Source organism: Psittacula echo (genome assembly GCF_963264785.1).
Source record: "Psittacula echo genome assembly, chromosome: 5".
Lineage (NCBI taxonomy): Eukaryota > Metazoa > Chordata > Aves > Psittaciformes > Psittacidae > Psittacula > Psittacula echo.
In genome coordinates, this window is record NC_137739.1 from 66,188,106 (window position 1) to 66,203,732 (window position 15,627).

A 15,627-nucleotide genomic window follows, 5' to 3' on the forward strand; every position below is an offset into this window, starting at 1 on the left:
GCAAAGTAACACATAAAGGAAGCCTCATGTTTCTGATCACTACTGTAAATGCAATAAAGAAAATGGAGGGGCTCAGTCATAACCTTCAACAGCCTGTCAAAGTAAACAAGAAGGAGTTTGGTTTTCAGCCAACAAAGATTAGGTGAAAAATGAAAGTGGGAAAGCTATGGGTAGAGCTTTTTTGCTGGTAGAGAATGACAGACAGATGTGCATGATAGTTTATTTATTGCTTTGGAATAATACAAATGATTGGAGAAAATGGGAGGTTTGGTTTTCTGGGATATTTTTTAATAAAAAAATAGGACGTATTAGTCCTTCAGACATGTGTTGAAGATGATTAAAAAAGGTACAGAGAACTCTGGAAAAACGGAAATTCAATTGGAAAAGTGCACTTTTCACTATCAGTGCTTTTTCCTGTGGAAGCTGAACTCAGCTGTGGGATTAACCTTCCAAATCATTATCAGACTAACTGGGATAGACTCTTTGAGAAGAAGCTACCAGAGACCACTGATGGATAAGAAAGGGTCAGCAAGACAGAGATACTAAATATTTCTGGAATTAACTCCTTGTACCTCAGAGGAGGGCCATCAAGATGCTCAGAGGCCTGGAGCACCTTTCCTATGAAGACAGGCGGAGTGAGTCTTGTTCAGCCTGGAGAATAGAAGGCTCCAAGAAGACCTTCCGGAAGCCTGCAGTATCTAAAGGAGCCTAAAAGAAATCTGGAGAGGGAGTTTCTATAAAAGCAAGTAGTGATAGGACAAGGGGCTAATGGCTTTAAACTGAAAGAGGGTATATTTAGATTAGATATTAGAAAGAAATGCTTTACTGTGAGGGTGGTGAGGCACTGGAAGAGGTTGCCCAAGGAAGTTGTGGATGTGCCATCCCTGAAAGTGTCAAAGGCCAGGCAACCTGGTCTAATGGAAGGTGTCCTTGCTCATGGCAGTGGGTTTGGAACTAGATCATCTTTAAGGTCCCTTTCAACTGAAACTATTCCATGGTTCTATGATTTGACACAGATGTTTGACACTTTTGTCAAATTGCACTTTCCACTATGGTCACCACACAGCTTCCTCAAATGGGCTTCTGCACATGCATAAATAAGTAATCAGTGTTTCCTCCAACTCTGTAAGTAGATATGGCAGTCATGTCACTGTGTTCAAATTATACATGTTCTGAAATAAGAAGTTAAGGCCACCAGCAGTAGTTTGATGCTGGAAAGAGAGCTTTTCCAAAATAATCCACCATTTAAGGGCCATTCAGAGACAGATGTGAACAGTTCCTAACCCAACAAGACTGTACAATATTGTACAGCAGGAGAGACACACTGACCTTTCAGATCCACCCTGCTGCTATCCGCCTGCTTGTCCATCTCTTTCTCTATTTCCTGCCTGGTTTTTCCCCCTTAAGTATGCATTTAATGATTTCTTTGATATCCCTTACCAGCAGAAAGATGTGAAGATGAGTGATTGTTGTTAAAAGTGTTAAAGCTGCTAGCAATCATTTTTTATTGTTTTAGAAAAAAACACAGCCCATAGGCAAATGTCTTGTTAAATTCTTTATACGCTGTTTGACACCATGACAGATCACTGACTGCAAATACTCCCAGACCTGTTATCTACCAGGCAAGGATGAAACTTAACACATTACTTCATGTCAAAATTGAAAGATAGAAAATTGAAAGATGTAGAGTGAATGGAGAACCATTGCAAGACTGTCTTACATTCTCCACAGTGTTTGTTATAATATCAATTAAAATATCAAGACATTTTCTGTATCTTTTCACAGAGTTGATATATCCTTATGGCCTATGAGATGTGATAAGAAAGCATGAGCCACTAAATAATTAGGAAAGCCAAGCTGAAGGTGTTATGGAAAGAAAACACCTAAACAACATTCACCACTAGAAAATCTATGGAGAGAACCAGAAATGGTGATCCTCAGAAATCTTACAACTATTTATCAAGAAGCATTTAAAAATAATTTAAAAAATACTTTATAGTAACATGTATTACTCTTCCACACACTTATCACAGTGACAAACAAGTGTAATACAAGAAACAAAGCCAATTTTAAGATTAAAAAAAAAAAAATCAGTTTGATATTCAAGCCATGGTTATGGTAACAGATGGAAATTGAACCTCTTAGACTGTTCTTACCGTAATGACTACTTGGAGAACTTACTAACTCCAATTATAGCCACAATTAGCACTTTTTGAGGACATACATGCATAAAGCACTGAGGACAGATCTAACACAAAAAAAAAAAAAACAACAAACTATGTTGTTTTCTGTTACATTGATTTATCGGACTCTGCAACTGAAGAAGGATTCATCTTTTTCACCACTTCCCTAGATTTCCCAGGGTCCTGGCTCCCAGAGAATGGATTTGTCTTTGTGAGTTTTAGTGACACCTGCAGTTCTGTAGGAAAAATGCAGTGATCTTTTTTCCCATGGTGCAACCCCAGCACAGTACCCTCTATCTCATTTATTCACCACTAATAAGGCACTGGGCACAACCAAAAGGCACAAAATATGATTTTCCAGTGGCTGTTGGATCAGCCCACTAGGGCCATTGTCAGCATACCTGGGACATAGACCAACTCAGAGCACTCTTACTATTAGAGAACTTACATAGAACTTCTTCCCTTTTCCTTTGGGAACTCCATGGTATGCCCTAGTTGCAGAACAAGGTCTACCTTTCCATTGACACAGCTGATGTCTCCTAAGCTACAGGGTTTATTTTTCCAGTCTGTAATACTAGAAACAGAATTGTAGCACTGTTTAGCTACTCACCCACACAGCATGCAAATCCTAATGTCACTTCCTATAGCTCCTTCTCATAGAATTTTATACTATGTCATTAATAGACACATATTTGAGTGACTGATAAATGCTATCTGGAGAAGAGTTATTGATCCATGAAGTAGAGACTAAATGCCTCTTAAAAAAAATTGAGAAACTTCTGACATCAACAGGTTGTAATGGTGCTGCTGCCTATCATACACAATTACTGTTTATTTAAAGAGCTTCTGAGAAACTGTGAGAAGGCTCATTGCTATTTATCCCAAAGCATGGATGTTAGCCTGCAGTTGGAATGGAAAGGGACTAACATTTCCAATGAAAAACAAAAAACTCGTAGCCAAATTTTAATTGAAGCTAGATGGCAAACAAACTCCTCCCCACTTCCCCCCAGGGAAAACAGGCTCTGAAAACAAAACTGAACAATGACTTTTGGATTGGTTTTATACCAAAAGTCTAAGCAATAGAAATGATATATAGAAAAGTATTTAGAAAGCCTTGAGTGAATAAAGAAAAGCCAAAACTTTTTTCCAGAAAATACTGAGGTGAATACTGATGTATTTTTCCAATGTGAAGATACTTACCTGTTAGCAATCTGATGTTCCCAGCTCTGTAAGCTCATGATCACAGATTAATTCTAAAAATTAACCATTATGATTTTTATTCCATGCTTTTAAACTGAGCATCAATATGTTCTGAAGGCTTTATTGCCTCTTAGAATTTCACATTCCAAATTAATCATTAAACAATCATCTTTCGTTATATACACTGTTTCCCTCTTGGAACAATGTTTATCCTTCATAGACAATGGTCTAATAAATATTCTGGAATAGCTGAATTGTTTATCACTACACCTCATAGACTTGTCTAATAATGAAGAGATACTCTATTCTGCAATTCAGTAGAAGAAAAATATAAAGCACTTAAACATTCAATTATTGTCTTTTTTGTTTACTAGACACACATACTAAAATTGATTTGGCAACCAGTCTGGAATTGTTAATTCTTCTGAGGATTATACTTCTAGGAAAGCTTTGTACAGAAGCTTCTTCTGTAATTTATACTGACACCTTACTAAATCCTAGCTAAACAGTCTGGATCAAGACCATAGTTGCAGCATTTCATAAATATGGATTGTCTAGGAAAAATACCCTTAAATGTTTAGACCTCCAGAATATATCAAAATCAGTTACTTTAAAGTTTGCAGACCACCTAATATTAGTAATTAGTAAAACATTGTTCTCTTTGCAACAGAAGACCTCTAGTAAAGAGAAGTGGTCAAAGAATTCTTCAGACAGTGGAGTGGAGTTCAATTCTGGAAATGAAAATGAAGGAATGATTAGATAGCAAATTCTCAATGAGTATTGGATGTCCTAAAGGGGCCAGTTCTCTGCAGCTAGGAAAATCACCGCTGTTGAACAGCTAATGCATTAGAATGGGAACTTACATCTGCCACATCAAGAACAGTCTGGAGTGACATGATATGTAAGAGACCATCTGGCCTCCATTAAAAAGGGAAAAGAAAGTATTAGGACACAAGAACACAGAAAATAAACCTGTCAAGCAGTTTTAATCTGTTTCTAGAAAACAAAGCCAAATAGTTCAGCTGCCAGCACTGCAATGATGTTGAGAAAAAATCAAGCCCACTTTGATGAGAGAGGAGGTTGATCCATATAAGCTGGTTCAAGAAGCAGATACCTTGGGAGTGAAACATGGGAGTGTACACCTTGGGAGTGTACCCAGTACTACTGGGTACTAACACTGAGAGCTTAGACTCCCTGGCATGAGTTCTCCCTTCAATGATCAGACAAAAATATATTTTCTCACTACTCCTTCTAGCAGAATGGCTTAGATCCCTGAGGGATCCTGCTAGGGATTGATGAAGAGATTTTAAGCACCACGTAGGAGATTTCAGGAAGTAGAACCATGCAGGCAGAACAATGTGTATAGTGATGATGGTAGCCAGTGTAGCCTTAATAATCTAAAAGATGCAAAGCCAACAGGTTAGAAACGTTCAAGAAGTAATAGCAAATGAGCCAGTGTGGATACAGTCCTACTATGCTCTGTGGATGTTGCCAAAGCTTATACAGCCGCTTAACAGATTCGTGCTGTAGGAGACAAAGCACTGTGGGAACATCCAGCATTTTCCTCATAGACCTTACCAGGTGAATCACTAGGGTGTACGACATACCTGGTACTATAAACATTTCACCATATGACTAGCCTATGTACTTACCCAAATGGCACAAGATATTTTGGCTCTGGTGGCAAAATCAGGAGAAGATGAAAAGACAAAACCTTTCTTAAATCATTTGAGAATAAAACTTCAGAGTCCATCAGACAAAATTTTGGATCTTGAATGCCTGGGCCACAGCAAACTCATTGTAATGGTTTTGTAGCTAATATGGAACCATTTCAAGAATTTGGTGTTCAGGGACAGATACTGATTAAGACCAGAGGGCATATTTAGGACTTAGGGTTTTTTCCCCAGCAACAATAACCTTTGAGGTAAAGAGTACAGCCTCTAAAAAGGTTGATCAGCCAGTAAGGCAGTGTTAAATACGAAAAGCATTTTTAGGAGGCCTTTTTCTCCAAATAAATAAAGATATAGCACAGGTGACAGACTTGGAGGGGAAAAGAGATAATTGGGGACTGTTCCTCATCAAAGAGATTACCGGATAATAGGGAAATACCAGGAGAAAAGCCTAAATTACTGCAGCTGATTCCTCTCCCCACAAGGTAAACTGTACATCTGTTCTTTCCGTAAGCCACAACGAACATACCATGCCTAAAATATTAAATTGTTCAAAGGAATAACAATACACATTTATTTCTGGTTGTACATAACATTGCAATGTCAATGCACATTAGGAATTCAGCACTTAAATAGTGCTGAAGATGTAAATAGTGCTAGAGTTCTTATCTCTACACTCAATCATACAAAAGCCCACCCCAAATAACTTTTGTCTTTCGATACGTCCAGGTGCACATTGATGTCCAAGATCCTGCTCCTTATAAACAACGCCAAAGAAGAAACTCATTGACTTCAATAATGTAGAATCTACAGGTAACACTACATAAGAGACTGTCATATTTTCAGGAAGATCTTCAGTCAAAAACCATCTGCTTAGGGGCAGTTTATTTGAAAAAGACCTGCATGAACACAATAAAGCATTAAGCAGAAAGATTTTAAATCAAAGCACTTACCAGTTCTTCCTGCTTTTATCCCTATTCATATCATATCTCCTCAAAAAATAGTGAATTACTCTAACAGTTGCAGCAGGTACAGAATGCATTTGGAATAACCATGAATATCTTCACCATCAGCAGCATGCTTTTTTGTCTTTAACAGTGAAATGATGGATCAAATTCCATTCATCTCTTCCTCAAATAAGTGCTTTCTACCTGGTGCGAAATAAAATTAGTGATGTGCCAAAGTAGGAAATTAAATCGTTTGGGATTTAACAAAGGATTAGAAAAAACGTACACTACATTTGATCTGACAAAAAAAGTAGAATGATCAATTAACTGAGTGTCTACATGGACTTAAAAGTTTGATGAACATTAATTGGCTTAATTACTTCAATTAAGACAGCATATGGATAGAATAGAAGGAAGTATTATTGGTGATAAAAATTATTCAGGACAGTCAAATCTAAAATTTACTGCTAGCATTTGCAGAAGAGTTATAGCGTATTGAGCAACAGGAAGCAAAATTCATCAGCTTACAAAGACAGTATCTCTGACTCTGGAATTTCCTGAACTACAAACTACTGGAGCTGGGGAGAATATTCTGACAAAGTAACATGATTGCTCTGTTCTAACGTTTTTTTCCCAACAGCATTGTATTTAGCCAGTGCTGGAGACAGGAAACTGGCCTAGAGTAACCTTTGGTCTAACCTAATATAATCATTGTAATGTTCTTAAAATGGATAAGGGGTGCATAAAATCAATAAGACAGCATAATACACAAGGTGAAAACATATATATTATGAAAACATATATTATATGATCTTTTTATTATTATTATATTGAGAGTTGGTCTGGAAGTCATTATGGATGATTCTTCAAATATAGCAGTTCAGTATGCAGCAGGATTCAAAAAGGCTAACAACATAAACTACTAGGAAAGTGACAGAAATTATTCTGAGACAATATAAAGTTACAAAGTATGCAGTTCTAACATCCCATCTCATGGGAAAAAAATTATAAAACTATAATTTTAGTTTCTAAAAAACTATAGCTTCTATGAAAACACAGTATCAAAGATAACACATGTAACAGCTTTAGCAAAAGGAAACAAAACACCAAGATGCTTCACTTCAAAGAAAAGCCAGAAGATTGAAAACAAAAGTTGACTAATGTCAATATTGAGATGACTAATGTCATTAATGCAATTGAGACAGTTAACAGAGAAAAATAATCTGTTACTTGTTACTTTGCAAACAATAAGGCTCACAAAACAAAACTCTCACATTGCAGGGCAGAGGTTTCATTCTATGTGGCTGATCTTATATACTAAATGACATGAAGTAAATGAGGTCAAGAACTTATATGTAAATATTCATATGGAAATAATATAAATACAGCAAATGTTCACAATTATTATAATTATTTATGTAAATTTTATAGCAAGAACTACTAAAAGTTAAAGCAGATTTGCAATTAGAGTTCAGGAAAAGACCAACCACAGTAGGTTCCTGTAAAATTCTTACAGTTTCTTTTGAAAGCACAAATATATTGGCAATTTTCAGAGATGAGATACAGAACCAGATGGAATTCTCATATTCAGATGGAGATACAGTGCAAGTCTTTGAAGTTCCAGGTTTTCACAATTTCTGAATAATTTTCATTTCACAGAGCCACATATTATTCCAGGCAATACATTTATGAGGTCTTGTTTATTGCTATGCATTGTCAATGATTTTTAAACCTATTTTCCAGGACTATTTCTTTAAAAATGTACTACTTGTCATGTCCCACTGCCCAAACATACCCATGTTTTCTTATGTTTGGGGTTTTTTTAATTCCAAAGAGACTTAGGCACACTGAGTAAACAGATTTAATAAGCTGAACTCAACCGTGACTTCTCCAGTTACATTTTTTGGCAGAAAATGCCTTTCTGAGTTTCTATTTCAGTAAGATTCACTTAATACAACCAAAGCTGAGTAGGCTTTGATCCATAATTACAAAGTTAAAATATATGGAGAAAGAATAATGCTGGGAAAATGCTCTCTTGGCAAATATAAGCAGGAGCAAATTAATCCAACCAATTTCCCACCTTTAATGAGTTCAGATCTTGCCATCATTAATAATACTGAAATAGTTATTAACATTTATATAAATATAATTAGAGAAGGTCTTTGGACCTCCTGGTAGGATCGGAAGCTACTGTAACTTTTATCACATGAGCAAGATCAAACCCAAAGCAGCTATACTCTTCTTTTTTTTTTTCTTTTGCGTTAACTTCATAGCTCAAGCATCTGACTATGGTCTTGACTTAAAGTACTTGGCTATAACCCAAAGACAGGTTCAAATAAGGTTCTTTGATTCCACACACATGCACATACATTCTTTCAATCCTCCCTCTTTGCATGCAGGAGTCAACAGGAGCTAAAGGCAGTCTGTGCCTAAAATTATGTTAAGCACTTTGCAGGATGCGGCCCTTTATCCTTATTTGCCCCCTTGTACTTGCTTAGTTCTCTTTTTGCCAGTTCTACTAATAATGTTTCTCTGCAACAAAAAATACTGTCAAAAGCCCACTGATGCTTACTATCATGTTTCCTTGTAGTGTTATACAGTCCATATCCCCAAGTTACTAAATGTAGTTTCTACATTCCATATCATAAATTTTAGAAACTAAGGTAATCCTGAAAATAGGACAATAAAATTTTCACTAAAATTTGCAAGACTGGAAAATTCTTCAGTAAATAATTTTTCCCTGAGATATTATTCCAGTAGTCTGTAAGGAGATCTCTATTTATTTTGAAACGTAACAAAAGGACTGAATTCTTATGGCTAGTGATCCTAAAATATGAAGTAGAGTTTACCCATGTCATCCAGCTCCCCTGATTTTGTTCAGACAGGAAAACTGTCAAAACTGAAAGCTTTCTGGCTATATCTTAAGGCTCCCATTCAACATAAATGAAAGCCTTAGATTGACGGGGAAATAGGACTGATATACACCTACATTTTGTTTTGAGAGTCACTTAGGATGAATGTGTATATCCAGGAGCCCACAGACACCATAGCAGACAGTAGTTTACATATAGCAGTTCTATAAATTTAATGGTGATAAGGACTTAGAAAATGAATGAGTTTCCGGACTTTATTTCTAGATCATTAAATGAATTCTATAAAATTTATGGCAAATCAGCCATTTGTACCTGAAAGCTGAATCGTTAACCAATCATTGTAACTGGGAGTGTACTACCTTGTAATTTTTGTGTATAAATGTAACAATGAAATCAGCATGGGGTGTGCTTGATTCATGGAAATTCCACCTAGCATTCAGTGATGCAATAAAGAAATGCCTGGTTCTTAATGCCATATTGGTATTAAGGAGTTTTATTCTCTCAACTTTCTGTGACACTCAGGCCTGAATAAATACTATATCTCTCCTGGGTGTGTGGAATTGGTTTACTGCACGCCAGACACAAATCTGGTTTTTGGACACCAGCACTATATCCTGTATCTGTCTATTATTTCATTAGTATTAATGCATTAATAAATACGGATGTATTATGTATTTTCGTATTAGTAAGATATAGTAGATGACTCTTGTATTATTGTCAGAAAAAGTTACAGTATACACACCAAATTACACAGTACAGAAATGGGATGATATTACAGTGTTTCAGTACATTGTATTAAATACACTCTAGAATAGGAACTGAAATGAAAAGCTGCAATATCCTTTATAAACATTACTTTCCCAAAGTCTATCTTTACAACAACATTTTCTCTTTTTGAGTACATTTTAGTACCTAGAATCCTGCAATCTCTTTTAAAAGACAGATATTAATCATTCTTATTACAGACTTGGAACAAATGTAGCCTTTGAGGAAAACAGTAAATCTGAATGGGCTAAAGGTTCTTTTTAATCAATAAGTTAATGTCCTTATCCTATGTAGGAACTGCATTTTAACATACTTGACAGCTGATTCTTCTAATAAATCAGTGACAGGAATCTTAAAAATGCTGAGCATTGTCTTCCAAAATTTGATATTGTTGCACTATTGCTGACCTCAAAACATGCAACTGATCCGCCTTATTACAAATGTACTTTTTCATTTAACCATATAAAAAAATTACTGATGAGTCACATATCTGACACTAGTTTTATAGCATTTAAGTGTAATCAGTTTCCAAACAAATGGCTATTTTCACTCAAACATAAAAAAACTTCAGCCCAAAGCAATCACAAGAAAATAAAAGTAAAAATACTTCCATCTTGGACAAACCATATTGTTAAGTAAGTCAGAGGCACACACATCCAGAATACATAAGGTTATTAGGTTGTTAGATTTTTAAAAGCAGATGTTCTTTAATCTATAGTTTCTCTCATTCTTCACACCAGTCAGTTTTCAGAATTCTTGTTGTGACATGAAATAAATCTTTGTGTTTCACTGAAATCAGTAAAGAATTCAAGCAATGAAGAGGCAACAGAGGAAAAAACTCTCAACCCTATGCATTTACGTAGACTTCAAATTATATTAAACTGATAGCAAGCAGAATCGCAACCCTGGACTTCAGCAGGGCAAACTTTGGCCTTTTCAAACAATTGCTGGGGGAAATCCCATGGGCAAGGCTGTTCGAAGGTAAAGGGGCCCAAGATAGTTGGCTAGCATTCAAGGACTGCTTCTACCAAGCTCAAGATCAAAGCATCCCGACATGTAAGAAATCAAGGAAGGGAGCCAGGAGACCTGCGTGGTTAGACAAGGAACTGCTGGGTAAGCTCAAATGGAAGAGGAGAGTTTACAGATCATGGAAGGAGGGCTGGCCACTTGGGAAGAATATAAGGCTGTTGTCAGAGGATGTAGGAAGGCAGCTAGGATGGCTAAGGCCTCCTTAGAATTAAATCTGGTGAGAGGGGTCAAGGACAACAGAAAGAGTTTTTTCAAATATATAGCAGATAAAACCAACACCAGAGGCAACGTAGGCCCACTGATGAATGGGGTGGGTGCCCTGGTGACAGAAGATACAGAGAAGGCAGAGTTGCTGAATGCCTTCTTTGTCTCTGTCTACTCTGCTGGAGGCTGTCCTGAGGAGCCCCGTACCCCTGAGACCTCAGATGAAGTCGGGAAATCTGAGGAGTTTGCCTTAGTTGATGAGGACTGGGTTAGGGAGCAATTAAGCAATCTGGACATCCATAAATCCATGGGTCCCGATGGGATGCACCCCCGGGTACTGAGGGAGCTGGCTGAAGTCATTGCTGGACCACTCTCCATCATCTTTGCCAAGTCTTGGGAAATGGGAGAAGTGCCTGAGGACTGGAGGAAAGCACATGTCACTCCAATCTTCAAAAACGGCAAGAAGGAAGACCCGGGTAACTATAGACCAGTCAGCCTCACCTCCATCCCTGGAAAACTGATGGAACACCTTATCCTTGGTGCCATCTCAAGGCATATCAAGGATAAGAGGGTCATTAGGGGCAGTCAACATGGCTTCACCAAGGGGAAGTCATGCTTGACCAACCTCATAGCCTTTTATGAAGACATAACAAGGTGGTTGGATTATGGCAGAGCAGTGGATGTGGTCTACCTTGACTTCAGTAAAGCGTTTGACACAGTCTCCCACAGCATCCTCACAGCTAAACTGAGGAAGTGTGGACTGGATGGTCGGGTGGTGAGGTGGACTGAGAACTGGCTGAAGGAGGGAAGCCAGAGAGTTGTGGTCAATGGAGCGGAGTCTAGTTGGAGGCCAGTATCTAGTGGGGTGCCTCAGGGGTCAGTGCTGGGGCCAGTATTATTCAATATTTTCATCAATGACCTGGATGAGGGAATTGAGTGTACTATCAGCAAGTTTGCTGATGACACTAAACTGGGAGGAGTGGCTGACACGCCAGAAGGCTGTGCTGCCATCCAGCGAGACCTGGACTGGCTGGAGAGTTGGGCTGTGAAAAATGGGATGAAATATAACAAGGGAAGTGTAGAGTGTTAGATCTGGGCAGGAACAACCCCAGGTTCCAGTACAGGTTGGGGAATAACCTATTACAGAGCAGTGAAGGGGAAAGGGACCTGGGGGTCTTGGTTGATAGGATGACCATGAGCCAACACTGTGCCCTTGTGGCCAAGAAGGCCAATGGCATCCTAGGGTGTATTAGAAGGGGGGTGGTCAGTAGGTCAAGAGAGGTCCTCCTTCCTCTCTACTCTGCCCTGGTGAGACCACATCTGGAATATTGTGTCCAGTTCTGGGCCCCTCAGTTCAAGAAGGACAGGGAACTGCTGGAGAGAATCCAACGCAGGGCGACAAAGATGATTAAGGGAGTGGAGCATCTCCCTTATGAGGAAAGGCTGAGGGAGCTGGGTCTCTTTAGTTTGGAAAAGAGGAGACTGAGGGGTGACCTCATTAACGTTTATAAATATATAAAGGGTGAGTGTCATGAGGATGGAGCCAGGCTTTTCTTGGTGACAACCAATGGTAAGACGAGGGGTAATGTGTGTAAACTGGAACACAAGAGGTTCCACTTAAATTTGAGAAGAAACTTCTTCTCACTGAGGGTGACGGAACACTGGAACAGGCTGCCCAGGGAGGTTGTGGAGTCTCCTTCTCTGGAGACATTCAAAACTCGCCTGGACGCCTTCCTGTGTAACCTCACTAGGTGTTCCTGCTATGGCAGGGGGGATTGGTCTAGATGATCTTTTGAGGTCCCTTCCAATTCCTAATGTTCTGTGATTCTGTGTGATTCTGTGATTAAAACAAATTAACAAAAATTTTAAGCAGTCAAAGAAATATTAAGGGAAGTTTAAGAGAAGATAAAATATCAACATTCACAGAAAGAAAAATGGATGTTGTAAGAGCACTGGATTCTTCATTTGCTGACTGGCTGTATACACTCAAAATTCACAAAGGTAACAAAATAAGAAATGAAAGGCCAAAGAAAGCACAATAAGGACCAGATCTCGGACTCCTTATTCAGGTGTTTTTCTTCTGCTGGTAAAACTGAATGGAACAGACATTTTATTAAATACTTTCTTTAATAATCCACCTACTCTAAGACACTTTTGGGGTCACATTTTGTGGTCCAGTCTGTTCTCACTACATTGCTCAAACTTCAAAAAAAAGACTAGATACATCTCTCTAGATAGAATTCCCTGATCACAAAAATTACTTCCATCTGGCTGGAATCCAGTATAACCAATTCCTACAGTCTAAGTAACTAGATGATCTTTAAGGTCCCTCCCAACCCAAATCCTTCTATGATTCTATGAGCTGAGAAGCAAGCACAGAAGATGAGCAAAATATTTCCAGCTGATGGACTGCCTCGTGTGGATCATAACTAAGGTAAGGAGTTTGAGTGATCCCCTTTTGTAATGCTGCAAGGGCTGATGTGAAAGTGAATTTAGAATCTGAAAGTTCTAATCATCTACCCGCTGATCCATGAAAACCAGTCCGTTATCATTACGTGTTGTGAAACATCATTTCAATGGTTTTATCATACAATTCTTACACAGGTAGTGCTTACAAATAGATCTATTTATAGTAGAAAAAAAATGCCTAAAATCCCCCCCCGCTCCCTACCCAGGCATCCCCTTCTATAAAATATCACTGATTCACAATTCCTTTTTTTTTTTTTTCTGTGCAACTCTTGCATGCATTGGTAAATAAAAATCAATTACACTGTTTCTGTAAGTAACATGAGCACTGTTTTACAAATCTCAGTATCTGATCTAATAAATCTATTAGTGCTAATGAGAATTCTGCTTGTGCAAAGACAGCCACATTAGGGACTAATCAGAAATATGGAAAAAGCAGAGTACTGTGACTAATACTGTTAATGCCTCTTTACACAAGATTAGAGAGTCACATTCTCAAATCCAGGGGGGAATTTGGCTTAGTAGTTCACCCTGTTTGATACTTTTAAAGAACAGAATGGAAGGTACTAAAAACATTTATTTGGCAAGAAAACAGTCTGAGACACTTCAGAGGGTAAAATAATTTCACAGTAGGAGGGTTCAGGCATAAGAAACAGTTTGGAAGGTAACGAAGAAACTGAAGAGTGTTGTGATTAACAGACAGAATGATATTATGGAGTCATGCTCTTCATTCCTCAAAAGAAATGTGATCATTAACAAACTAACTGCCTGACATGTTTCAAAATATCTACTTATTTCTTTCGAGTAGAACAGACATTTAATGATAGAATTGTGAGACTGTAGAACCCTGTGGGGTTTTTTTTTAATCTTCTAAAAAATATTAGTAGCAATGAGATTGTATTAGAACCTAATTAAACAAGCAAACACACACTATCTAAGATATTACTTAAATATTTTTGCAAGTACATCATTTGACTAACGTTGCAAATTCCCCTTCCTGCAAGTTTGTATTCTCAAAGTGTAAAGAAGATTGTAGAATTTAATGATTGTTTTTTTAAAGATACGTCAATGAAGAATAGGTATTCTGTCCTGAAGGGAAGAAGGACTGACATAATTACTCAGAAAATTTAAGAATTAATATTATTTTAGACTACTATATGCAGCACCATTTAGTTTAGGCAAAATGCTTATTATTCATAAAGCACTTAATCCTATCACATGCCATTACCAGTAATTTTTGCAGCACTGTTTCCCAGGAGAGAGCTGCTCCAATACAGAAAAAGGCACCCCCTGGAAAAGCTATGTGACTCCTCTGTCTCGTAGCACTTTCATTACACAACATTTTGACCAAAATATAAAACATATTTATAACTCTTTCTTAGCTTAGAACTTTTTTTATGTCATGTCTGTTTGATATGTTAACTTCTTAAAATATAAAAACAGGACCCACCATCCCACACCAATCTATTGATACCTTTAGTACCATGTCCTTCCAGCTGTGTTGGCAACTTCTATTTCAGAGAAAGCCAGTAAAGAGATATGCACCTAGAAATTGTGTCACTTAGAACTTGAAGAAACAAATCCCCCCTCACTTCTAAAGGTTCTCAGTTTAAAACATAAGGCATGAAAATTAATAGCAAATGGCTCTCAGGGCCAGATTATGAATGATTTTGCTTTTCCTTCTTCCTCTGTCACAGTCGTTATTCAGAGAATGCAACTACTAATTTTTCATTTATGTGGACGTGTTCTGGCCTTCTGTTCTACTTGGTAACAAACTAGTAGTTTTATAATCTCATACTACAGACAATATGCAATATTATTTTTAAAAATGAGAAGTAGGAACATAGCTGATTTTTCAATATCACCAGTCAGACTTCTTTTTTTTTCCTCATAGAAGATTTGAAATCTCTTTATCAGCAAATACCAGTCCGTACTCTATGCCTGTGTTGAATCCAGGAAGGAGCTGCCCTTTTCACAAGCTAAATTCTGATTTATACCGTATGAAGAGAAATTTCTTTCAAATATTGCAAAGTGAAAAAATTATGTGGTAATCTTTCCTTGCAAATTATATGACTTACATTGAAAACAGCTTAATTTTCCAAAATTATAGCAAATTAAAAATATGAAAAATACATCATTATATAAAATACAGTGCTTAGTTATAAAATCATAGCTTTTCTTAGTAAACATACTCTTTTTCTGACTTTGTATTATGGGAAATCATAGAATCATAGAATAGTTAGGGTTGGAAAGGACCTTAAGATCACCTAGCTCCAATCCCCCTGCCATG